This window comes from Triturus cristatus, chromosome 3_1 (genome assembly GCF_964204655.1).
Source record: "Triturus cristatus chromosome 3_1, aTriCri1.1, whole genome shotgun sequence".
NCBI lineage: Eukaryota > Metazoa > Chordata > Amphibia > Caudata > Salamandridae > Triturus > Triturus cristatus.
In genome coordinates, this window is record NC_140583.1 from 382737903 (window position 1) to 382764085 (window position 26183).

The window sequence follows — 26183 nt, forward strand, 5'->3', positions numbered from 1 at the left end:
ACTGGCCGTTATAAATGTCCTCCAACTGTATATCCCTTTGCTTGGAGACGCACTCAATGAACCAAGCAGGACGCCATAATTTCTAACGAAGTCCTTTATTTAAAGCACAACCGGCATCTTGTTTCAAAACTGCTTTCGTTGCCCTCGTTGCCCTACGCGTTTCAGTGCTCCTGCACCTTGATCACGGGCTGGCAAGGCAGGATTACGGCGGATTCATGTTGAAGTCAAGTCTCCATTTTTAAACAGCATTTACCTGCCCCCTGGTGGGCGGGGCTCCGGTGCCAATCACAAGGCATGCTGGGACTTGAAGTATTTTCACATGTTAATTATTCCCTCTAGTGAGATTCCACCGTGTCCCGTTCATTTTGTTACTAAATACCCTCCAGTGGGTCTTTGAAAGAGAAACCGGTTGCCAATGTCGCTCAAAACTTGTCATTCTGCTCGTTGCTGAGGTTCCAGTACCTCGCAGCAGCCCATCACCTTTCGACGGCGGTGCGATCTCCACGACCAAGGACTGGCCGTTATAAATGTCCTCCAACTGTATATCCCTTTGCTTGGAGACGCACTCAATGAACCAAGCAGGACGCCATCATTTCTAACGAAGTCCTTTATTTAAAGCACAACCGGCATCTTGTTTCAAAACTGCTTTCGTTGCCCTCGTTGCCCTACGCGTTTCAGTGCTCCTGCACCTTGATCACGGGCTGGCAAGGCAGGATTACGGCGGATTCATGTTGAAGTCAAGTCTCCATTTTTAAACAGCATTTACCTGCCCCCTGGTGGGCGGGGCTCCGGTGCCAATCACAAGGAATGTGGGACTTGAAGTATTTTCACATGTTAATTATTCCCTCTAGTGAGATTCCACCGTGTCCCGTTCATTTTGTTACTAAATACCCTCCAGTGGGTCTTTGAAAGAGAAACCGGTTGCCAATGTCGCTCAAAACTTGTCATTCTGCTCGTTGCTGAGGTTCCAGTACCTCGCAGCAGCCCATCACCTTTCGACGGCGGTGCGATCTCCACGACCAAGGACTGGCCGTTATAAATGTCCTCCAACTGTATATCCCTTTGCTTGGAGACGCACTCAATGAACCAAGCAGGACGCCATCATTTCTAACGAAGTCCTTTATTTAAAGCACAACCGGCATCTTGTTTCAAAACTGCTTTCGTTGCCCTTGTTGCCCTACGCGTTTCAGTGCTCCTGCACCTTGATCACGGGCTGGCAAGGCAGGATTACGGCGGATTCATGTTGAAGTCAAGTCTCCATTTTTAAACAGCATTTACCTGCCCCCTGGTGGGCGGGGCTCCGGTGCCAATCACAAGGCATGCTGGGACTTGAAGTATTTTCACATGTTAATTATTCCCTCTAGTGAGATTCCACCGTGTCCCGTTCATTTTGTTACTAAATACCCTCCAGTGGGTCTTTGAAAGAGAAACCGGTTGCCAATGTCGCTCAAAACTTGTCATTCTGCTCGTTGCTGAGGTTCCAGTACCTCGCAGCAGCCCATCACCTTTCGACGGCGGTGCGATCTCCACGACCAAGGACTGGCCGTTATAAATGTCCTCCAACTGTATATCCCTTTGCTTGGAGACGCACTCAATGAACCAAGCAGGACGCCATCATTTCTAACGAAGTCCTTTATTTAAAGCACAACCGGCATCTTGTTTCAAAACTGCTTTCGTTGCCCTCGTTGCCCTACGCGTTTCAGTGCTCCTGCACCTTGATCACGGGCTGGCAAGGCAGGATTACGGCGGATTCATGTTGAAGTCAAGTCTCCATTTTTAAACAGCATTTACCTGCCCCCTGGTGGGCGGGGCTCCGGTGCCAATCACAAGGCATGCTGGGACTTGAAGTATTTTCACATGTTAATTATTCCCTCTAGTGAGATTCCACCGTGTCCCGTTCATTTTGTTACTAAATACCCTCCAGTGGGTCTTTGAAAGAGAAACCGGTTGCCAATGTCGCTCAAAACTTGTCATTCTGCTCGTTGCTGAGGTTCCAGTACCTCGCAGCAGCCCATCACCTTTCGACGGCGGTGCGATCTCCACGACCAAGGACTGGCCGTTATAAATGTCCTCCAACTGTATATCCCTTTGCTTGGAGACGCACTCAATGAACCAAGCAGGACGCCATCATTTCTAACGAAGTCCTTTATTTAAAGCACAACCGGCATCTTGTTTCAAAACTGCTTTCGTTGCCCTCGTTGCCCTACGCGTTTCAGTGCTCCTGCACCTTGATCACGGGCTGGCAAGGCAGGATTACGGCGGATTCATGTTGAAGTCAAGTCTCCATTTTTAAACAGCATTTACCTGCCCCCTGGTGGGCGGGGCTCCGGTGCCAATCTCACTAGAGGGAATAATTAACATGTGAAAATACTTCAAGTCCCAGCATGCCTTGTGATTGGCACCGGAGCCCCGCCCACCAGGGGGCAGGTAAATGCTGTTTAAAAATGGAGACTTGACTTCAACATGAATCCGCCGTAATCCTGCCTTGCCAGCCCGTGATCAAGGTGCAGGAGCACTGAAACGCGTAGGGCAACGAGGGCAACGAAAGCAGTTTTGAAACAAGATGCCGGTTGTGCTTTAAATAAAGGACTTCGTTAGAAATGATGGCGTCCTGCTTGGTTCATTGAGTGCGTCTCCAAGCAAAGGGATATACAGTTGGAGGACATTTATAACGGCCAGTCCTTGGTCGTGGAGATCGCACCGCCGTCGAAAGGTGATGGGCTGCTGCGAGGTACTGGAACCTCAGCAACGAGCAGAATGACAAGTTTTGAGCGACATTGGCAACCGGTTTCTCTTTCAAAGACCCACTGGAGGGTATTTAGTAACAAAATGAACGGGACACGGTGGAATCTCACTAGAGGGAATAATTAACATGTGAAAATACTTCAAGTCCCAGCATGCCTTGTGATTGGCACCGGAGCCCCGCCCACCAGGGGGCAGGTAAATGCTGTTTAAAAATGGAGACTTGACTTCAACATGAATCCGCCGTAATCCTGCCTTGCCAGCCCGTGATCAAGGTGCAGGAGCACTGAAACGCGTAGGGCAACGAGGGCAACGAAAGCAGTTTTGAAACAAGATGCCGGTTGTGCTTTAAATAAAGGACTTCGTTAGAAATGATGGCGTCCTGCTTGGTTCATTGAGTGCGTCTCCAAGCAAAGGGATATACAGTTGGAGGACATATATATATATATATATATATATATATTTGTAATTTAACCTGTTCCAGTAAGTACGCTCTCAGGATTCAAAAAGAAACAGAAATGGTTTCAGGAAAACTGCTGTTTATTTAAACACAACGCGTTTCACCGTCTGGCTTGATCACGTGTTAGTGACATCACTGAAATTGCCCGCATATATATCAACACATAACTATGAACATAGAAAGAGGACATCGTAAGTAAAATCATATTCCTCACAAGTTCTTGATGTGAAACAAAATTAATGTTGAATACACATTAAGTTACAGTATCTCTTTGCAGACTCGATCAAAATGACATGTCATTGTAGAAGAAAATGGTCAAATCATGCAATGTTGTTAAATACTAAACAGCAACGTAGGACTGCACATCACAGTTAAAGACTACTATTGAAGGCATTGTTCATTGTCACCCCTCAATAAAGGTGTGTCTTGTTGCCGTCAATTTATGTGTGCCTTGAATAAATGACAGTGCACTGTGCATAACTACTAAATAATCTCTCAGATCTAGCGCGTTCCAACAAAGGGTAATCCCGATAAATCTCGACATAGTTTTAGGATCGTCCATAAAGATGCACACTTGAATTTCGTGTAACATCTCTGTCAAAGAGAAAACTACAGGATCAACCTGTTTGCTAATGACAAGTGTCACGAGTCAGTGTTATACCAACCAATTTTCACGGTGTCCACCCAACAGAGCCCTGTTGTTAAGTGCCTGAAATATCCAGTTAATCTGCTTATGTGGCTGGCCAAGGACCCGTAAGTCATTCCCAAAAATGAGTGTGTGTCATATTGTATGCGGTCTGATTTATAAACAGTGTGTCGTGCTCGTTAGACAAATAATAATAAAAAAATGTGAATAAGAAGAAAAATAGAAAGAAAATAGAAAAAGAGTGTAATAATGCCACTGAAATAGGTGCAGGAAAAGGGGGGAAAAAGAGTGAAGGGGAGGAAAATTGTAGGGATCATGTGGGTAGACCTCAAATGTCTAGACCCCGTCCTCACTTCCTGTAATTGAAACATAAAACCACCAATTAGAATTATTTCAGTAGAAACAACAGCAGTGTATGCTTCTTATATACAAATTACGAACACTACAACTATACAGTCATGAATTTAGAGGATATTTATATGTATATAATACAAAAAGAAGAAGAGCAGCATCAAAGCCATCATTGAGTTATGATATACAATTCATTCCTTGAGATGTACGGACAATTCTTCTTCCTGATTTAACCCACCCGGGGTCTTAGTCTGAAAGTCAATTATTAGTTTTGATTCTCGTTGTCTCAATTTTAAAACTCTGTTGCCCCCTCTGGGGTTTTTCTCTACCTGTTCTAGGAGGATGAAACGTAGTTCTTTGGTATTAGAAGAGTGTCTCTCCCTAAAATGTCGTGCCACGGGGTATTTCTGGTCAAAATTGGTAATGGCTCTTCAGTGCTCCAGTATACGTTTTTTGGCCATGAAGGTGGTGCTGCCAATATACCACAGTTTGCAAGTGCATTCGATGGCATATATGACATACACGGAACTGCATGTCAAGAATTGGGTGATGTTTTTGTTAATCCCGCTGTAGGATGCTCTTTTTTGTGATACACTGTTGTTGCGGAAGGAGTTGTTTGCTGATACGATGTATATATATATATATATATATATATATATATGTATCTAGCCTATTGGCAGTCGCCAGCAGGCAGTTAAAATTAAGACCTTTTTTTTTTCTATGATTTTATAAGGTTTTTTAAAATTCTTTTTGCTGACTATAATGTCCCTGTAACCTTTGTTTTTTTCTGTGAATATATAAATATATATAGATAGATAGATAAATAGATAGATAGATATAAATATATCTATCTATTTATCTATCTATCTATCTATCTATCTATCTATCTATCTATCTATCTATCTATCTATCTATCTATCTATCTATCTATCTATATATATATTACCTACTGGCGGTCGCCAGTAGGTAGTTATAGTTAGGACCTTTTATCCATAGGAAAAACATAACATTCTATTCCCAATAACTTTGATGTCGGTTGACGAATCTTCACAAAATTTTCAAAACTAATGGCCCGTTCCGGTCAGCTCCTATCCTGAAAGTTTGTGGGTGATACGTCAAGCAGAGGCCGAGCAAAAAAGGGGGGTCCCAAAATGCGTTTTCCCCATGTTATTTCCCATAGGAACTTTTAGGCACGGCTACAGCCCGAACTGCTGAACAGAATTACACCAAATTTTGCAAAAAGGTAGCCCTTGGTACAGAACGCGTCCTTTTTTTTAAATGGTGTAAATCCGTACAGTAGTTCCTGAGAAATTAAAAAAATTGTGGTGAAAAAATCATTTTCCCATAGGAAACTTTAGACACAGTTATAGCAAAAACTGCTGAACGGATTTACACCAAATCTAGCAAAAAGGTACTGCTTGGCTCAGAAAGCTAACTTTTTAAAAATGGTGTAAATACGTTCAGTAGTTGTTGAGAAATTAAGAAATAAAGATAGTGATATCTAGAGGCTCGGAGGATCCGTGCACCCGCCCGATCACGAGCTTCATGTTAATTGGCAGTCAACACTCCAAACCAGGAAGTGTTGGCAGCCATTTTGTGCCTCGGTAGAACAGAGGCAGAAGAAAAATGAAAAACAAATGTGGAAAACAGGAAAAGGGGGCAGGGTAAAAACACCCTGACCCCCTAGGCCTGCTCAGGAGGTCCCACAAGGACCCCCAGGGCCCCCCAAAAAAATGTTTTGTAAAAATATCGCGTGATGCGCTTTGTTTAAATAAAACCCCCGTGTGGGCTAGGACCCGGGGGGCAGAAAAAAAAGTGTGGGGGGCCCAATCCCCCCACAAAGCACCAGGGGGTGCTTGGTGTGACCTAGGAACACCTCTCTGAAACGCAGCTCTGTGGCGCTCACTGGAGGTACCTTGTGTGGGCTACTTGGCCACCAGGGACCTTCAGGATTCAAGGGGACTTAATACGGATGTTATAGTTAGAAATTAGCATTTATAAAACCTTAGAAATTAACTAAAAAAACATAGGATTGAGGCACATTATAATCAGAATTTTTCATTTAAAAATCATTGAAATTCACTGAAAAAAAATAGGTTTCAGGGACGTTATAATTAGAAAGTAGCATTTAAAAAACCATTGAAATTCACTGTAAAAACCATAGGTTTCAGGCACGTTATAGTTAGAAATTAGCATTTCAAAAACCTTGGAAATTCACTGAAAAAACATAGGTTTCAAGGACGTTATAGTTAGCTGGACATTTTACTCCTACAAAACCATAGAAATTCCACCGTTATAGTAAGTTCATCTAACTATAACTCCAGCCCCCACAATACACTGCTGAAGACATCACATATTACATCATTCATTACATGGTCAGTGACATCACTGATGACATCTCAAATGACATCCAGTTAGACAAAAAAAGCTGGAGAAGGGCAGACACATGCCTTGAATTAGCTGAACTTTGGAGCCTAACATGCTCTCGCTTCCAAAAAGCAAAGCAGAATTGCTTTGCGGCAAGGGGAGCTGCATGTTAGCAGCTCCTCTTGCCTAAAAGCAATGCTGGCTCCCGCAGGAGGCGGGGAGCTGGCTGGGACCATGGGGGCATTGGGGCTCCCCCCATGGTCCCCAACGCTGAGGGCTGGGCCCTGAGAGATGGGGTCCCCGGGGCCATTGTTGGCATGAGGAGGAGGCCATGTGGTCCCCTCCTAATTATTATTATTATTTTTTTTTAATGGTAGCAGGCCTGAGGGATGGAGTCCCTGGGGTGAATACCAAATAATAGAAGTAGATCGGTTTTTTTTCCGAGTTTACAGTCGCGACTTTATTGCGGGTCTCCGTGTAACGTCGCGTTGTATTCGCTAATTCACCTTAAATTAATAATTAAGTAGTATATAATTTAGTAGGTAGTGTATTTCTGAAGTTGTTTTAAAAAGGTACTGTGATTGAAGTTAATTACAATATTACAATTGATAGAGTTATTAAAAATATATAAAACTAAAAAATAATAGTTAAATTGGAAAAGTGTGTTGTGTTGTAGTACATTGAATTCATTCACACGCGTCAGGTATGTGAATCCACCCAAAAAATATGTATGTGTAAAAAAAAATTATATTCAGTATTATGTTATCGGGTGGCTCTAAAAAGAGCCCTTGTTTTGATTGTGAGTTTGTTGTAGCTACATGTAAGTGCGGATGCAGAGCTTTAGGTTGTTGTGAAAGACACTGTTTCCTTGATCTGTGAAGTGTACTCCATCACTTCTGTAGATGTCATCCATATCAAAACGTAGATTGTTGTTATATATGGAGCCCATCCTATGGTCTCTGGGGTAAGCAGAAACAGATTTATTGACATTTTTTCTACCTTTCTCAATCTGTGGACAGAATTGATTCGAACACTACCAGTTTAGTCTTTGGCACATAGAGTATACAAAGACAGTTTGAGGTAAAAGTAACATCAATTGTGCAAAGGTGTCCTTCATTAGCATTTCCAGACCTACCCGTCAATGTGCCTAGGTCATTGCCATCACAGTGCAAAATCATGAGGTCAGGGGGTAGGAGATGCAAAAAGATTTTAACCAAAGGCATCAATTGGTGCCACTGTAATCCATTTAATATCCACATTTTGCAAACCTAGGTCTTTGTCAATACCTCTGCGCTCAGCATACCTTTTGCACCAGAAAACATAGCTGTGTCCAACAATCCACACTGTAAGCATCTTGAAGGGATGTCTGGAAGTAATGAAAAGATGTCTGTAGCTGAGATAGTCAGTTGGTAGAATGAGAAGTATGTAAAATGGTGGACAAGATGCTGTTTTTAAAAAAGTAGAGAATTGATTGGCTGTTTAAGAACTTGTACATTCAAAAATAGGGTGCATGCTACTTTCTTTAAAAAGCATGTTTCTTATTGGTTAGTAAAAAAAATTTGAAAGGTACAGTAGATTGGGTAGGGTCATATTTTGCAAACGTAAACCACAACTGCTGTTTGCATTTGCAACATTGTGTGATGAACATGAAAATATGGTGAACTTTTGACCTGTCAGTTCAGTTGAATGTTCCATGACCTGTTGCTATGGAAACTGGCATTAAGCAGAATGGGGGAAGGGTTGAAATTTACCTGTGGACTTAAAATGTGAAATTGGTATTTATATATAAGTGATGTGTTATTGAAGTGAGATTTGCCAAGTTAGTACTATCTTTAGAAGTGGTGTGTTCTTAAAACATAGTGGAATTTTTATTTGTAATATATTTTTGCACTCCCGTATGGATTCGCAGCTCCATCGCGTTGGTGCACGGTGGAGTCGCGACTCCCAAAAATTCCAGAACTAGTTTGGGAACTTTTAGAAGTCAGTTGGCAAGGGTTAATATGTTTAACCAATAGAAATGTGTTTTATAATTTGAAATAATGTAGGAAGCTACGTGATTTGTTACTTACATGTATTTGTGTGGAGAAAGAGAGGGAAACTTTGCCATTACTGGTTTTACCTCGCTGAGAGAAGTGCATTTTTTTCTATTTTTTTATTTTTATTGGTTTTTATCCACAAACATAGATACTTTACAAAAAAAAAACTCAAAGAGAATATACCACTTTGATATTCGTTAACATAAGCATAGGTAGAGGCACATAAACAAACATGAAAGGAAAGAAAAAAGAGAAAAGACGATCATACTGTAAAAGATTAAACGAAAGAAAAAAGAGAGAAAAAAAATCGCTAATCCCATTGAAGACAGGACCATATCCTATTTAATCTTTGCCGGGTCCGATGTCCTTGAACTTTAAGTAATGCCATCTCCATTTCATATATTTCCCTTAACAGTGTCCAGAATTCATTAATACTTGGACTCGTACTTTAAATCCAAGAGCGGGCAACACAGAGTCGTGCACAAGCAGAGACAATAGAAACAAAAGACCTCGCAAGACGACCCAATTCAGAAAATATTCCCAGTATCAACTCTTTCCCAGAAATAAAAAGAGGGTTATCGTATCCAGACAAAGTCTCCAGGACAAGAGCTATACTGGACCAAAACTCCTTCAGTTTAGGACATGCAAGCAACATATGATTAAGATCTGCAGCATATTCTAGACATTTCGGACAAAATGATTTATCAGTGATGACATTGTTACCCCATTTTGAAATTTTCTCAGGAGTATAGTAGAGCATGAATATTGTTCTATCTTGCTGTAACTTTAAATTTACTGAAGTTGCCGCTGAGTTGATGGTTTCTAAGGATTCCTGTATCTCTTCTACAGTTATGTTACAATTAAAAATCCGACTGAGTTTGGCAGCAATTTGTAGACTATCGTCGCTTACAGCACCGATAAACTTTTGGTAAGTTTTGCCTATGATCCCCTGCCTTTTAGCATTAAAAAACCAAGCAAAATCTCAGATGGACTATTCAACTCCAATAACCCCCGTCCGCGAACAAAATAGTCCCTCACCTGTAAGTGCTTAAGAAAATGGGTATGCGATAAACCAAATTCTTCTTTCAACGATATAAAAGATATAAATCCCTGCCCGTCGTATAGTTGACCCAACCACGTCATGCCTTGACCGAGCCATTCGTGCCCAACACGATCATGAAATATACTAGGGAACATAGGATTACCCACACCATAACATATGGGTGCAAGTCCGGTATTGCATACATTGTTCGTATTTCACGCCAAATATTAGTAACATCCCTAATTACCTTGAATTTTACTCGCTTGTAATAGTTTGGGTCAAGTGTTTTATACAATAGAAACCCAATATTTGGACTAGCGGCTAGCTGGTAGAGAAGCCAGCAATCGTCTTTCAAAAGCCCACTGATTAGACTCTGTATTCGCCCAGTAAATGCAGCCCAAAAATGTAATAAAAAATCAGGAAGTTTAAAGCCGCCTTGCTTATACGGTAGTTTTAAATATCGAATAGCTCTCCTAGCTCACCGATATTCCCAGACAAAACTGCAGATAGCACTATCTAAACATTTTTAAAAAGTTAAAGGCACTTTCAGTGGAATTGTGTGGAAGTAATATAAAAATTTCGGAAGAACATTCATTTTAATAATGTTGCACCGCCCATATATACTAAGGGATATCTGATGCCAATTGCGCAATTTCGTCACTACCTTTGCCAATAGTGGTTCGTAATTTAATGCGATAATATCCTTAATTCGGCTACTACGGCAGACTCCTAGATAGACTGCCGTATTTGTGACCCCTAAAGCAATTGGAGGCCTCTCAAGTTGAACATTTAATATAGTCTGTGTTTTATTAAGATTTAATTTATAGCCAGAGAAATGACCAAATCGCTGTGCTTCAGAACTAATTGCACCTATAGCATCAACTGGCATTGTCGAGAAAACCGTGATATCGTCTGCGTAAGCAGTCAATTTTTAATCCATCCAATTTAACCGGTGAGATATCAGTATTTAGTAATAAGTGTTTAATGAAAGGCTCAATGTAGATAGCAAATAATAATAGGGAAAGCGTACACCCCTGCCGTGTGCCCCTTTGGACCAAAAAAAAGGAAGAGGAAAGCCCAGTAAGCAAAGCCCATTAAGCTTAATAGCAGCTTTTGGGTGATTATATAGTTTCTGTACTGCTGAGATAAACCTTTGACCGAGACCCATTGAAAACATTGAGACCCATAAAGTACCCCAAGTCACTCGGTCAAAGGCCTTCTCGGCATCCAACATCAGCATTCCAAGCTGCATACCTAATGCGCCTGAAACATCGAATGCAGCAATTGCCATATTAATATGTGCTCTTCCCGGGACGAAGCCATGTTGTTGCTTTGACACTAAAAGATGTATCACCGGAGCCAGTCTTAATGCAAGAATTTTAGAGAAGAGTTTTGCGTCAGCATTGATCAACGCTATAGGTCGATAAGAACTCATATCATCTATTGGTTTTCCCTTTTTCGGAAAAACAACAATATTAGTTACATTCCAGGAAGGTGGAACTTCTTCTCCTTGCATGAATGCGTTACATAATTCTATGTAGAACGGGGCCAATTAGTTTTTAAATGTCTTATAAAATTCAAGCGGGATCTTATCCTTGCCCACTGCCTTGCCATTTAGTAAAGATTTAACTGCATCCTCAACTTCCCTCAGACTTATATCTTCTTGCATAGGTTCAGAAAGCATTGAATCTAATACTGGTAGTGTAGACTCTGATATATAGTCTGCCACAGTTTGTAAAGCAAAACCACCCGGATCACTAGACAAATCAGTAGAGAATAACCAAAATTGTTCTACTATATCCCTGGCCCGAATATAAACGAGACCATCAATGCTATTCATTTGTTTGACCTGTGATTTAGCCCTTTGGTCTGCAATTTGATTGGCTAACAGTCTGTCCACCCTTTCGCCATATTCGTATTGCTTGGCTCTATACGTTTTAAAATTGTTTGCAATTTTATCCTTCAGTCTTCATTTAAATTTAGCCCTTGCCTCGACTACATGGAGATAAATTGATTGCTCATCCACATTTTGAGTGACAATAGCTAAAGCATGCAGCCGCTCCAGTTCCAAACACGACTTCTGTTCCTGCTCCATCTGACTATAACCTTGCCTATTTTGTTTGATAATATATTGTAACGTTGTCCCTCTAACACAGGCTGTTATGCAGTCCCATTCTATTGCTATACCTGTTGAGCCCAAATTAAGATCTAAGTAATTCACCAATACTGTACGCATATAATCGACATAATCGGGATTGTTAAGGAGATGTCTAGGAAAAGTAAAATCCCTGGTCGGTCTCTGAGTTCCTGACTGCAATTTAACCCTTAGCATAACTGGGTTATGATCAGATGTAATTTTTGGGCATACTGCCACAAGTGCATTCTCTGAGTTAGTATTAATGGCAAAAATCATATCGATCCTAGAGTAGTGTTTGTGCGGACATGAATAAAAAGTATAGCCAGGTAAGTTTGGAAATAACCTCCGCCATGAGTCTTCTAACTGTAATTCTACAATTGCTGCCCGAGTCCTAGACATTCTAACACGGGCACTAGCATTTGTGGTATACATTTTTCGGTCAAAAATACAATTAAAATCAGCCATAACAATCATCTCTCCTGACCATTCCAATAATTATGAACTTAATTGATATATAACATCCGGACAGTCAGTATTCGGACCATATACCATGCAAATTGTATACATCTGCCCAAATAGTAATTTGAGAGACTGCCCATCGACCTTTGGAATCAGCAAGTGATCTAATGACGCAAACCGGGCATCTCCTAGATTTTGATATGGCCACCCCTCGAATGGAAATCGTTTGTGAAGTGCATATAACAACATCGTATCCTATTTGTTTTAGCAATGCTCTATCCTTATACGTGATATGCGTTTCCACAAGCCCCAAAATGTGCAGTTTGTTTACTCGTAGCTCTTCTGCCACCAACCGTCGCTTGATGGCTTGATTGAGTCCTGTTACATTCCAGCACATACAAATAAATTCCAACATTGCAATAACCTGATCCAATCATCAACCATCAGTACCATATTTACGTGCACCCCACCTAAATTCTTTGCCAAACTTAATTTAACTATGTTGTGGTTTTTTATACTCCCCAACCCCCCTCCCTTTCCATCCCCTCCCCCAACCCAGTACCTGTGGAAAGGAATCGCCCCCTTCCTTGCTGTCCCAGAGTGAATGACAGCTTGGCGAAGACCCCCGTTCTGAACTCCCACCCCCCACCAGTACCCATACTCAACAAAGTGTCCCAAACACCCCCAAGCCCTCCCTAGCCTATGCCAGGAGAAAAAAACAGAGAGATACCAAAAAAAAGAGGGGAATAGCCCCGTTTTCCAGACAAGATGTATGACCTTGTATATACAATATTTGTTATTCAATACTTAGGTTCGCTCCTTGCCGACTGCCTGCCATCTTAGTAGTGCTTGTTTAGCATCCTGTTCATTAAAGAGGAAGTGTTGCCGACCATGCTTTAGAATCTTGAGACGTGCCGGCTCCTGTAAAAACACTTGTGAACAAACTGATTTAAGAGGGTCCATCACTTGTCGAAGCTTCCACTGTTTGTCCATAGTTGCCTTACATAGGTCGTAGCACACGAAAATAGACATAGAGTCCACCTTAACAGGCACCATTGGGCGCTCTAACTAACTGTATAAGTATTAGACTCTTCACCCGCAGCCACACGTTGTTGTAGGTCGGGTACATCAGAAGAGAGCTGACCAACCTTAGACGTTACCTCCATCAATGCTTGTTTGATTTCACTGCTGTCGGCGTTGGCCTGTTGATAATATTCCTGAGCTTCCATTCTCTGTGTACTCAATGCTTGCATAATACTAGCCCGAGAGGGTTCGTTATCCTTCGCTTCTTGTTGACCGGCCAAAGCCCCGACTCCCGATGGTGCAGGGTGAAAAAACTAAAGATGTTGACAAAGAGCAGGCAGCAGCTGATGATATGATAACTTCTCTGATGTTTTGAATATTCCTTGCCGTTCCCTATCAACTCCATATCCTTCCTTCTCTAACATTTCTGTAGAAGTATTGGCTGTACTACTAGCATTGGATAGTCTCAGAATAATATTCGTCATTTCGCCCTTTTGGGATACCCACTTGCGTAGCGGATTAATACCGGGTCCGACCTTGGCCCCCTAAGCACGGCCAATTGCATCAGTAGCTGTTGGCTTAACCCCCCGGCCTCGTCCCTTGCCTCCTTTAGTCACTTTAATTTTGGGGTTTCTTAATTTTCGCGGTCTTTCCTCCAGCAGGGTTATTACGTTGGCTAGTTTCTCCCCCCTTAACTGGACTATACCATTCTGTATCTGAGCTGTTCAAGGATTGGGCATACTCAGAATCTGCTGTAATATCCACTGCATTATTACTTTCATTTACCAGCTCGACGGTGTCAATAATCCTGGCCATGACCTCAGGATTATTAGGGTTCTCAGAGATAACTCCATTATAGCTGGCCTCAACGATAGCTGTAGAAGATGCATTCTCATTTAAATTGTTCACAATACTCTATGCCCTCAAAACGTTGTAGGCATTATCATTGCTAACGTCCCCAACCTCACTCCCCCTGCTATTCTGTATTGCAGCATTCAACACATCGGCCATCTCAAAACCAGGGATGGAATTCTCAGATCCACACTGCCGGAGTAATTCTGTCGCCCTCCCTTCATAATGGTTTTTCCAATCTGTTTCGCTAGCCCAGTCTGTTTCCTAGACCCATCATCCGTTCTAGAACCAACAAGTATATCGCCATCAGCCAAGGAAGTGTGTGCTAACATATTCAGCAGCTTTGGATCACCCAGCTTACCTGATAACAGAATGTTAGCGCGGTCCCCTGCATCCTTCTCCTTATCGGAAGAGCCATAAGTTTTACTTGCAGTTTTACCGACTGCAGGTACTGAAGATAAGGGAGAAACAGGAGCAGGGGAAGGGGCTTGAGCTGGTGCTTCGTTGCACCGACACTTGGTGCATGGTGGAGCCATTTCAAACTTCAGCTCTCCGCACTCAGCTGTTCACTTTCTGTGTCTCTCGCTGAGAATGCCGAGGACGTAAGAGCCATAGGAGTTCTTGGCCCCCTCCGATGCCGCAACTTGAACCCGCACACTTACTGCCTGGAGAGTCCGTAAAACATACAGTGGGGTGCCCCAGGCTAACCACCTTGCTGTGCGGGTCAAATAGATCCTTGATTGCACCGTAGTGAGGAGGCACATCTACTCACGCCGCTGATTCAACCCAAAGACGGTAATATGAGTTTCTCGCCGGCAGTTTATACAGGCGCCGATAGTTCATAGAGGGACCCTTACCCGTACCAAAGATCTTGTTGGAAGGCAAGGGGGGTATTTAACTCATATTAAGCTTGTAGCTGTAACTTAGCGAAACTTGATGGAGACATAGCGAGAGGTTTAGTGGGAGAAGCACAAACAGCGTCCTCGCGTGTTTGACTTCAATCCGCCATCTTCCTTTCCCATCCACCTCCTGAGAGAAGTGCATTATATTAATTGTGTGCATAAGAAAATCTTTTATGAGTTTCAGATATTTGATATTCTACAAATCAATTTGGAAGGTGAGCTCTACATTTGTGAGGTGTATTATGTGTTACCTTTATTTTTAAACTTAAAAAATTAATCAAGAACTGTTATGTTTGAAATATATGGTTAAATGTAGAGATGTATATTGTAGTTTGTTTTATTATATTTAAATGCTGTTGCAAAAATATTTTGTATAGTAATATATGTATATTTAAGGAAGGATTAGTGATTATGGTAGTTTGTTTTAGTGTGTAGATATGTATATTTGTAGTATACCACATTATTTTAGGTGTTGCTTTCAAACTGAATGTGCAGTTTGTCAAGTCTTAAGGTGTGCATCGACTTGCGTCTGAAGTATCTCTCTACTTGTATGGGTATTTTCATATTTCTTGTTACGTGGTAGGCTCTAAATTGTGAGTAGAAGTAAAGTGGGAAAGATGCAGCAGAACAGTTTGGTTAAAAGAATTTTCAGATAAGGTATTAGTGGTTAGAGTAGTTTTTACAAGTCTCTATAAAGTTACAGTTGAAGTATGCCACATTATTTTTGGTGTTTGTTTCAATTTAAAAGTTTGTTCTGTGAATTGTTCACGTGAGCATATTGTTGTGGTACAGACATATGCATGCATGTTTACAGGAACATGATGAGAGTTATACCAGAGACATGTGAAGGGTTCCTGTTTTGTATTTGCCTATAACATAAGTAGTTGTAGAATGATAAAGCAGTAGGACAAAAGTGAGGTTTGAAATGTTTGTAGAAATAATATTTATTAAAGTAATTTAAATGATGTGTGGAAAGGTATATTTCAATTATACTATGTAATTTTCACTGTCTGAAATTTGAGGTGTAGTATGTGAAGTTTTAAGCTGTGGAGTTTTTTCTCTACTTGCACAGGCATTATGGTATGTGTTATGTGTGTCAAGATGTTACATGTAGAAAACATAGATAAACATTTTTCTGTACATTATTTTATATATGTTGGTACTAGCTAAAGGTACAGGCAAATGCTTGCATGCTTTTAGGATTATGGTGGGACTTACAGCAAAGATATCTCCTCCAATGACCCTGTCAGGATGTCTGCTCTCTTCCAATCACTTAGCCAGTACTGATGCACTTATCAAATCAATTAGGCTCTATCTATGTAGTTATGCAATCACCCAGGCACTACCCTAGTACTCCTCCAATCATCCAGGCACTACCCTTCTTCTTATGGAACCACCCAGGCACTACCCTTTAAATCGTTCAATCACCCAGGCACTACCCCTAAAAGTCATTTGATCACACAGACAGTACCTATGCACATATGAAATCACACAGGCAAAACTTTTGCCCTCCTTGAATCACTTAGACACTACAATAGTACTACTCCAATCACAAAGGCAGTATCCATGCACTTATAAAATCATCTAAGCACTTTGTATGTATTCGTGAAATCCCCAAAACATTACCTATGTACTTGTGCAATCACCATGCTTACATATGTATTCTTGTAATCCTCCAGATATTATTTCTGCAATCATGCAATCATGAACGCATTACCTGTACAGTGGTTTAATCACCTAGACAGTACCCTTGCACTCCTCCAATCACCCTGTGGGGATCTATGCACGCCTCTAATCACTTAACCAGTGCTCATGCACTTATAAAATCACCCAGGGAGTGCCTTTACACTTCTTCAATCACTAACCCACTATGACAGTACTCTTCTAATCCCTCAGATATTAGTCCTTAACTCATGCAATAAACCAGGCATTATCTTTATAGTGATTAATCCCCAAGGCATTACTCCTGCACTCATGCAATCACCAATGCATTCGCTATACAGTGCTTCAATCACCCAGGCACTACCATTGCACTACTCCAATCAGCATGTGAGGATCAATGCACTCCTCCAATCATTAAGCCAGTACTGATGCACTTATATAATCACTTAGGCACTATGTATATACTTTTAGAATTACCCAGGCACTATCCCAGTAGTCCTCCAATCATCCGGGTACTATCCTTCTTCTCATGGAATCACCCAGGCACTACTGTTTAACTCATTCAATTACCCAACCACTACCCCTGAAGTCCTTTGATCACTCAGGTACTACCTATGCACTTATGAACTTACCCAGGTTCTACTTTTGTACTCCTTGAATCACCTAGATGCTACAATAGTATTACTCCAATAACCAAGGCAGTATCTATGCACTTATAAAATCACCTAAGCACTTCGTATGAACTATTGAAATCCCCCAGACATTACCTGCGCACTCATGCAATCACCAGGTACTACATATGTATTCCTCTAAACCCCTAGACAATTCTTCTGCAATCATGCACTCATGAATGCATTACCTATGCAGTGGGTTGATCACGTAGGCAATACCCTTACACTCCTCCAATCACCCTGTGGGGATCTATGCACTTCTTTAAACACTTAACCAGTGCCCATGCACTTATAAAAACACCCAGGCAGTATATTTATAGTTTTCCAATCACTGAGGCACTATGACAGTACTTCTCAAATCACCCAAGTAGTACTGATGCAGTTAAAAAATTGCCCAGTCACTTTCTATGTACTCCTAAATTCCTGTAGATATTACTCCTCAACACAATACATAGCCAAGCATTACCTATTTACGCCCTAGTCTCCAAGACATTATCCCTGAAGTCGTGCAATCACCCATTCACTACTGTTGCACTCCTTCAATAACACAGCTACTACCTGTGAAGTCCTTCTATCACCCAGCCATTACCTATGAACTTATAAGATCACCCAGGTACTACTTTTGCACTCCTTTATTCACTTAGACACTACAATAGTACTACTTTAATCACCAAGGCAACAATCCATGCATTTATAAAATCACCTATGTACTTCCTATGTCCTTATGAAATGCCCTAGATATTACCTGTACACTCATGCAATCACCAGGCATTACATATGTATTCTTGTAATCTGCCAGAAATTACTTCTGCAATCTTGCAAAAATTAATGCAATAACTGTTCAGTGGTTTAATCGCCTAGGCATTACCCTTGCACTCCTCCAATCACCCTGTGGGGATCTATGCACTCCTCTAATCACTTAACCAGTGCTCATGCTCTTATAAAATCACCCAGGGAGTACCTTTACACTTCTCCAATCACTGACACACTATGACAGTACTTGTCAAATCAGCCAGGCAGTACTGAGGCACTTATAAAATTACCCAGTCACTTCCTATGTACTCTTCTAATCCCTCAGATATTAGTCCTTAACTCATGCAATCAACCAGGCATTATCTTTATAGTGCTTAGTTCCCAGGGCATTACTCCTGCACTCTTGCAATCACCAATGCATTAGCTATACAGCGCTTCAATCACCCAGGCACTACCGTTGCACTCCTCCAAACAGCATGTCACGATCTATGCACTCCTCCAATCATGTAGCCAGTACTGATGTACTTATATAATCACTCAGGCAGGATGTATGTACATTTAGAATTACCCAGGCACTATCCTAGTAGTCCTCCTATCATCCAGGTACTATCCTTCTTCTCATGGAATCACCCAGGCACTACTGTTTAACTCGTTCAATTACCCAACGACTACTCCTGAAGTCCTTTGATCACTCAGGTACTACCTATGCACTTATAAAATCACCAGGGCACTTCTTTTGCACTCCTTGAATCACTTAGACACTACAATAGTACTACTACAATCACCAAGGCAGTGTCCATGCACTTATAAAATCATCTAAGCACTTCCTATGTACTCCTGAAATTCCCCCAGACATTACCTGTGTACTTATGCAATCACCAGGCATTAGCTATACACTTATTCAATCACTCAAGCTGTACCCTTACACTCCTCCAATGACTCACACATTACCTCGGCACTCATACAATCACCCAAGTCTTACCCATGCAGTCTTCTAATCATCCAAGCACTACTCCTGCAGTCATGCAATCACCCACGCACTACCATTGCACTCCTTTCATTATCCAGCTACTACTTCTGAAGTTCTTTGATCATAATGTCTCTACCTATGCACTTATCAAATCTCAGAGGCAATACTTTTGCACTCCTTGAATCATTTAGACACTTCAATAGTACTACTTCAATCACCAGGGCAGTATCCATGCAGATATAAAATAATCTAGGCACTTCCTCTGTACTTATGAAATCCCCCACACATTACCTGTGCATTCATGCGATAACCAAGCATTATGTATGAATTCCTCTAATCCCCTAGACATTACTTCTGCAACCAAGCAAACATGAATGCATTACCTATACAGTGGGTTAATCACCTAGGCAATACCTTTGCACTCCTCCAATGACCCTGTGGGGATCTGTGCACTTTTTTAATCACCAGTGCCCATGATGTACCTTTACACTATGGCCATGGACTACCGAACTTAAAGATGGACCTGAGAGTGGATTTCTTTGGAGGCGGGGGTCGTACAACCCCGGATGTATTTATTAAAACATAAAATCAAATAAAAATTGAAATAAACAATATTTACACATTTTTTACGCAGAAAACGTAGCATGACATTTGATTACAATTCATATGTACAGCTAACCTTAACATATTTCTAATACAAAGTATTTCCTATCCGAGCCTAACATCCGAATCATAATCATACATTAATTACTTTCTGCGTATCCTATTTTGGCCTACGGCAAGGTTGCTAACTGGTGTCAGATCCTTATCAATTAGCCACGACCTCCCGTAGGAGTGCGCATGTGCAGAGGGCCCGTTTACCGAGAGGGTACTTCCCCCCCGGTTACCCCCGTACGCTCCGTGAACTCCATTAAAAAGGGGGGCCCTTGCACTCTGCACCATTTAGTGACGTCATCGTGCCCGTGCGGGGTGGCCAACCAGCCTAAAGAAAGCGTGACGCCCCCTTCCCCGCACCCATCCAGCCAACCGGATATACCGCCCCTGGAGTTATAGGAGAGACCACTTGTCCCTCCCCCTGGGCGACCCCATTCAAGAATGGCGCCACCCCCTAAGGACCTTAAATTTACTGCTCACCAATCATGACCTTACCGCCTGACCAAGGAATAGCAATAAATACGATGATTGATGACCTGCAAAGGGGAAAGATTCTAAGGAACAAAATACCATATTAACAACCTTATAATACAATAACCAATTCTGCTACAGGGGATGGTGGGTGGGGAAAAAGTTTACAGCCTCCTAGAGGCTGGGTGAGGCAGACCTGGGAGCGTGGGAAAAAGAGACCGACTCCCGCGGTCCCTGGCCTTTTAAACCTCAATCCTGGCCAGGCTGGTTCTAACCGGCCTGCCCCCTGCTCCCCCTTGACCCGGAAGCGACTCAATTGCTTCCGGGCCAAAGGGGAGCCCCTTCAAGCCAATCGCTGATGTGGCACGTCCACCACATCATGATGACGCGGCGGGGCGCGCCCCACCAGGGAGAGCAGGCAAGGGGGTCGGATGTCGGTGCCTCACCATACCTGAGGCGGGGCCGATGACGGCCCCCGCCTTTTTCTATGGCCAGGGACTACCGATCTTCCCCCTCCCCCGCCTTGTGTATAAACAACCTTTATTAAAGATGGACATGAGAGTGGATTTCTATGGAGGCGGGGGTCGTACAACCCCGGCCATATTTATTAAAACATAAAGTCAAAGAAAAATTGAAATAAACAATATTTACACATTTTTTACGCAGAAAACGTAGCATGACATTTGATTACAATTCATATGTACAGATATCAGACGGCTAACCTTAACATATTTCTAATACAAAGTATTTCCTATCCGAGTCTAACATCTGAATCATAATCATACAATAATTACTTTCTGAGTATCCTATTTGGGCCTACAGCAAGGTCGCTAACTGGTGTCAGATCCTTATCAATTAGCCACGGCCTCCCGTAGGAGTGCGCATGCGCAGAGGGCCCATTTACCGAGAGGGTACTTCCCCCCCGGTTATCCCCGTACGCTCCATGAACTCCATTAAAAAGGGGGGCCCTTGCACTCTGCGCCATTTAGTGATATCATCGTGACCGTGCGGGGTGGCCAACCAGCCTAAAGAAAGCGTGACTCCCTCCTCCCCCACACCCATCCAGCCAACTGGATGTCCCGCCCTGGAGTTATAGGAGAGACCACTTGTCCCTCCCCCGGGCGACCCCATTCAAGAATGGCGCCGCCCCCTAAGGACCTTAAAGTTACTGCTCACCAATCATGACCTTACCGCCACAGGCCAGCGTAGTTGCCCGACTATCTGGCCCCTCTCCTCTTACACTGAAAGGACATGCCCAGCCCTTACACTCCCTAGCCAAGCCAATATATTTTCTAACATCATTTCATTACCTAACCTAGTCAGGTGGACCCCGTCATTTAAGAAGCACTGTTCCCCCCTGACACACCCATGTGCTATGTTTTGTAACTGAGGGGACCGGACCAATTTCCCTATTTTATTGTTGATTTTCCTTACCGAGTGATTCAAAGCTTTCACAGAATCTCCCCCCCTCCATTTGAATCTGGGTATCATCTGAGACCAAAATATGGTGCAGCTTTGGCATGCCTTAGCTAACCAGCCTACTTCGGAGATTATGTCCTCAATCAAGACCCTTCTCCCCAGATTTACCAGGTCATTCCCACCTAAATGCAAGATAACTATAGTGGGTGGAGGACTGTGTCCACTCAAAAGATCTGTAACATAACCCCTAAACTGATTGAGACAGAGACCCAATTTTCCATGGTAAGAAACCTTGAAACCATCCTACTCAGCTCTTTGTCTGTAATTACCTGAAAGGAAAACAGATTTCATACACCATATATAAGAATGACCAATGACCCACACAACCTGTGTTCCCTTGTCCTGTGGTTGTGGCTGCCGTTGTGAAGAATCTTGCTGGTGTTGCGCCGACGGCAGTTTCCCCCCTGCATGACAGGTTCGAGAAACTGAAAGCAAACAAACAAACAGGACAGGCATCAGTCCACAATTGTATGGTACCCTCACAACATGTGCAGTCACACATAGTGCTTGGAACAATTAGAAAACCATCTTCCAATCCTCTTTACACTGTTGCTATGCAACCCTCTAGCTGTTGCCTCTGTGGCAGCCCCTATTCTGAATGAATGAGTCCCAAAGTCCTTTGGATTAAAACCTGTCCTGTCGATCACCATGGCCAATTCCCTTTTAAATTGGAACATAGTAAGCGGGGTACTGTCCGCATGCATTAATAATGTCCCTCGTACCGCACTATTCCTCTGTCAGAGGTAGGCTTCTAGGTGCAGAACTGGGCAGCATGGATTGTTTTGTGCCCGGTGAAGTACCATCCCTTTGCCACGGGCTTCCTGATCAGTTTTAGATTTTTTATTGGTTATTAGCAAAGTGTCTCCCTGTTTCTTCGCATGCTCCAGCAGGAGCCCACCTTGCACATCCTGCTTGTTGCGTGCCACCAGTTCCCCCACCCTAAATGCCCCATAAAAAGCTAGTGCAAAGGCAGCTCTGAATAGTAATGCCTCCCCTATTGAACAGCAAATGGCACCCAAGGCTGTTAGCAGTGAAGTCAGCCGCTCCAAACCAATCGGCTGTCTGGTGTCAGGAGCAGGCCCCTGGAGGCGCCGCCACCCCTTTAGTGCCTTTCTTACAATTAAACTATTCGTGGTGCCCTTGGTGTCCCTGATCTGTGCAAAGAAAGAAACCCCTGCTACATGTCGCCTGGCTGTCACCGCAGAGCGTCCTTCTTTATTCAAAGTGTCTATATACTCGAGGAATGCCCCTGACTTGTGCCAGCTATCTGCCCACTCCTGTCCCAAAAAAGTGCAGTAAGACCAAAACGCTCCTTTGTAAGCTTTCCTGGTCCTGGGTGCTAGGCTAGCTGCCACGAGGTTCTGTAGCTAGGGGCACCAATCTTCCAGAGTACTTCCGGGAAGTGTGCTGGTGTTGCCTCTGCAGATGGTAGGTGTTCCCTGAAAACCTGCATCATAGATTCCAACATATGTTCCATGCGGGAACGCTTTGCACCACGTTTACTAGCCATATTTTCTGGGCCAACAATTGCAACGTAACGTACACACTGATCAGCGATAACACCACAAGCACAATGTTATTTGTTACCTAAATGGGACCTATCCAGGTCCTTACCTGCACGTTGGGGATACACAAACTGGCCGTAAGCACTAGGCAACTGGGACCGCGCCACACCAGCTAGCCTGGGTGGTGGGCGAGCGAACTCTAGCCCGGCGGCCCACAGAAACAGTGAAGTGCAGGCCTGTCTGTGTCTCCTTACAGCGATGTCCTCTGCCTCGCCTCCTGCTGGTCTAGTATGAAGAGCACCCTGCTATGTATTCCTATGATAAAAATAACAGGTTAGCGTATGTTATGGGCACACAAACAATAAAACTTGGATCCAAATCAAACAGTCGTGATATTCACCAGATTAATTCCTACGTGCCACACACAGTTACCTTGCTATATGATGTCACTATAAACACCCCCTAAATGCCCCCTGGCACTGAGGAAGCTCATATAATTTGTCGAGGTGAGCCACAAAGCAACACTGGTTATGTGAATATTTTCACAGATTCTCCTTCGAGTTCTTTTATCGCACCAAAGCGCCGCTCTGAGCAAATGCTCAAATCCTTCCACAATCCCGCTTTGACTGCCGCGCGTCCTGCGGCAACCCGCCCTGCCTTCACCGGTACCTTAAAGGCGTGTGCGCGCGCCTTACTTAAATCCCAGGTGTGCCGGTATTCCGCCTCGTGGAACCAGGAATCCGCCGGCTCCGTACTCAGCACGTCCACTCCGGCTCCCGTTTCCGCTCTCCGCCGCAACAAAACCCGATCTGTTATAGGGAAAATAAAAGGAACAGCCGGCCACCGTGCAGTCCCTGGAACCAAAAGGAAACGGATCGCCCGCGTCTGCCGCCTGCCTATAACCTGTAACGAGAGAAAAAAGTTTACAGCCTCCTAGAGGCTGGGTGAGGCAGACCTGGGAGCGCGGAAAAAAGAGACCGACTCCCGCGCTCACCGGCCTTTTGAACCTCAATCCTGGCCAGGCCAGTTCTAATCAGCCTGCCCCCTGCTCCCCCTTGACCCGGAAGTGACTCAATCGCTTCCTGGCCAAAGGGGAGCTCCTTCGAGCCAATCCCTGATGTGGCGCGTCCACCGTGTTATAATGACGCGACGGGGGGCGCATCCCACCAGGGAGAGCAGGCGACGGGGGAGGGGGTTGGTGCCCCGCCATACCTGCGGCAGGGCCGATGACGGACAAAATAATGGCCAATCAGAATATGGGAAAACAGTCTATGTTGAAAGAAGGATGAAACAATTTAAAGACATTAGAAAGAGAATGTATAAAATTAGAATACTACAACACTTGTTAAAAGATTGCAAAAAATATAAAAAAAGATCTGCATTTTACAAGAAAAATGAACAGATTTAAAGTGTAGTTGAAAAGGCTTTTGAATTGAAAATAAAATTGTTTATATTAGTATTGAACAGAATGAAAACATTAAACAAATTAATGCAGTTTATGAAGGAGAAAAGTAAAAGAAAAAGATGTATTAATAGAACTAACTTTTGCAAAATATTTACTGGGGAATGGTAGCACACTTCTAGCATGGAATCTTTTTTTAATGAAGAAAGCTATTTTCAACAAAATACATTAGTTCATGCAGTTGATACCAGTGGTCGTTTCCATGAAGTTAAAAACGATTGTACAATTGAAAAAGAAAAGATGGTTCCTGTAAATGTGGCAGAAGCAATAGCTGAAGATGTTCAAGGGTGTCATACAGTAGTATTTTTAGTGTAAAACAGGAATCTATTGTTATATTACAACATTTCTTAAGAGATTATGGAAAAAAAAGTAAGTGTTAAACAGAAGATTAAGATGTTGAAAGGACTAGATCCTTGTAAAGTGAGAAAATATAGTAAGTTGCAGGGTCATTCTCCGGCTTGTCTTTCTATAAAAGTGTATAGATAAAAAGGGAGCGACCCCAATAGCCAAGAGACAGGGTACCTCAAGTAATGATCAAAATGAACTCTCTTGGACCAAATCAAAAGTTATGTTCATCACTCTCATTCAAAGTTATTCAAACTTTCACTCAACGGTCATACCAGTACATCACACAAGAGATAAACTTTAACCTAAAAAACAATTGCATCAACACATATATCTATAACCACAATCAATTTAAAAAATCATGTTTTTTATGATTATTGACAATTTATCATATTATAAAATTCTCCTTGCACAAAATTAAAAACACATGTATCAAATTTTACTCAGCAGATACATATACAGACTCAAAAAGTAAGAGAGACAACTGGCATGTGAAACATTAAAAACATCATCAAATGGTTATTCCAACTGGAATCAGAATTGCTAAAAGGTCCACTATTCCATAATTAGGTAGGAGCATACAAGTTCCTTGGATATAACTTCAACAGATATGTTGCCATATCTGTTGAGGTTATATCCAAGGAACTTGCACCCACCGCAATGTTAAAGATGCGGAATGCGACTGCCAGGGTGGCGGTCGCATCCTAATTGGCGGTGCGGGACCGTCACGTCACACTAAAGTCTGCCCGCCATCCTAATGGGGCCCTACGCTTGTATTTGTTGTTGACGTACTCACTATAGAAGTCAAACTATGAATTTTTATGTGTATTTAAAAAGTGAAAAGGAAAAAAACAATAAGAGGTTGCAATTTGGTGCTTATTTGTTGGTGGAAGGTCGTTTTGAGTTGGGTAGTGATCAACGTATTTGTAAATATTGTTAAAGCAAATTAGAAGAGAACAACATGCCTGCTAGAGCTCTGCATAATAACCTAGATTTGGTAGCTATTCCTCCAGAATTGGTGCATTTAAATACATATGAGTCTATTCTTATTCAATATGTGCACCTGTTTCAGGCTATAGTTCATATGGAGCCTAAAACAGGTAGGCTGCCTCCCACAGATTTACAAAGAGGTTTAAAATGAAGAGTTGTGTATTTACCTTTAGATTTTAAGAAAGATATTGAAATTGTTGGTGC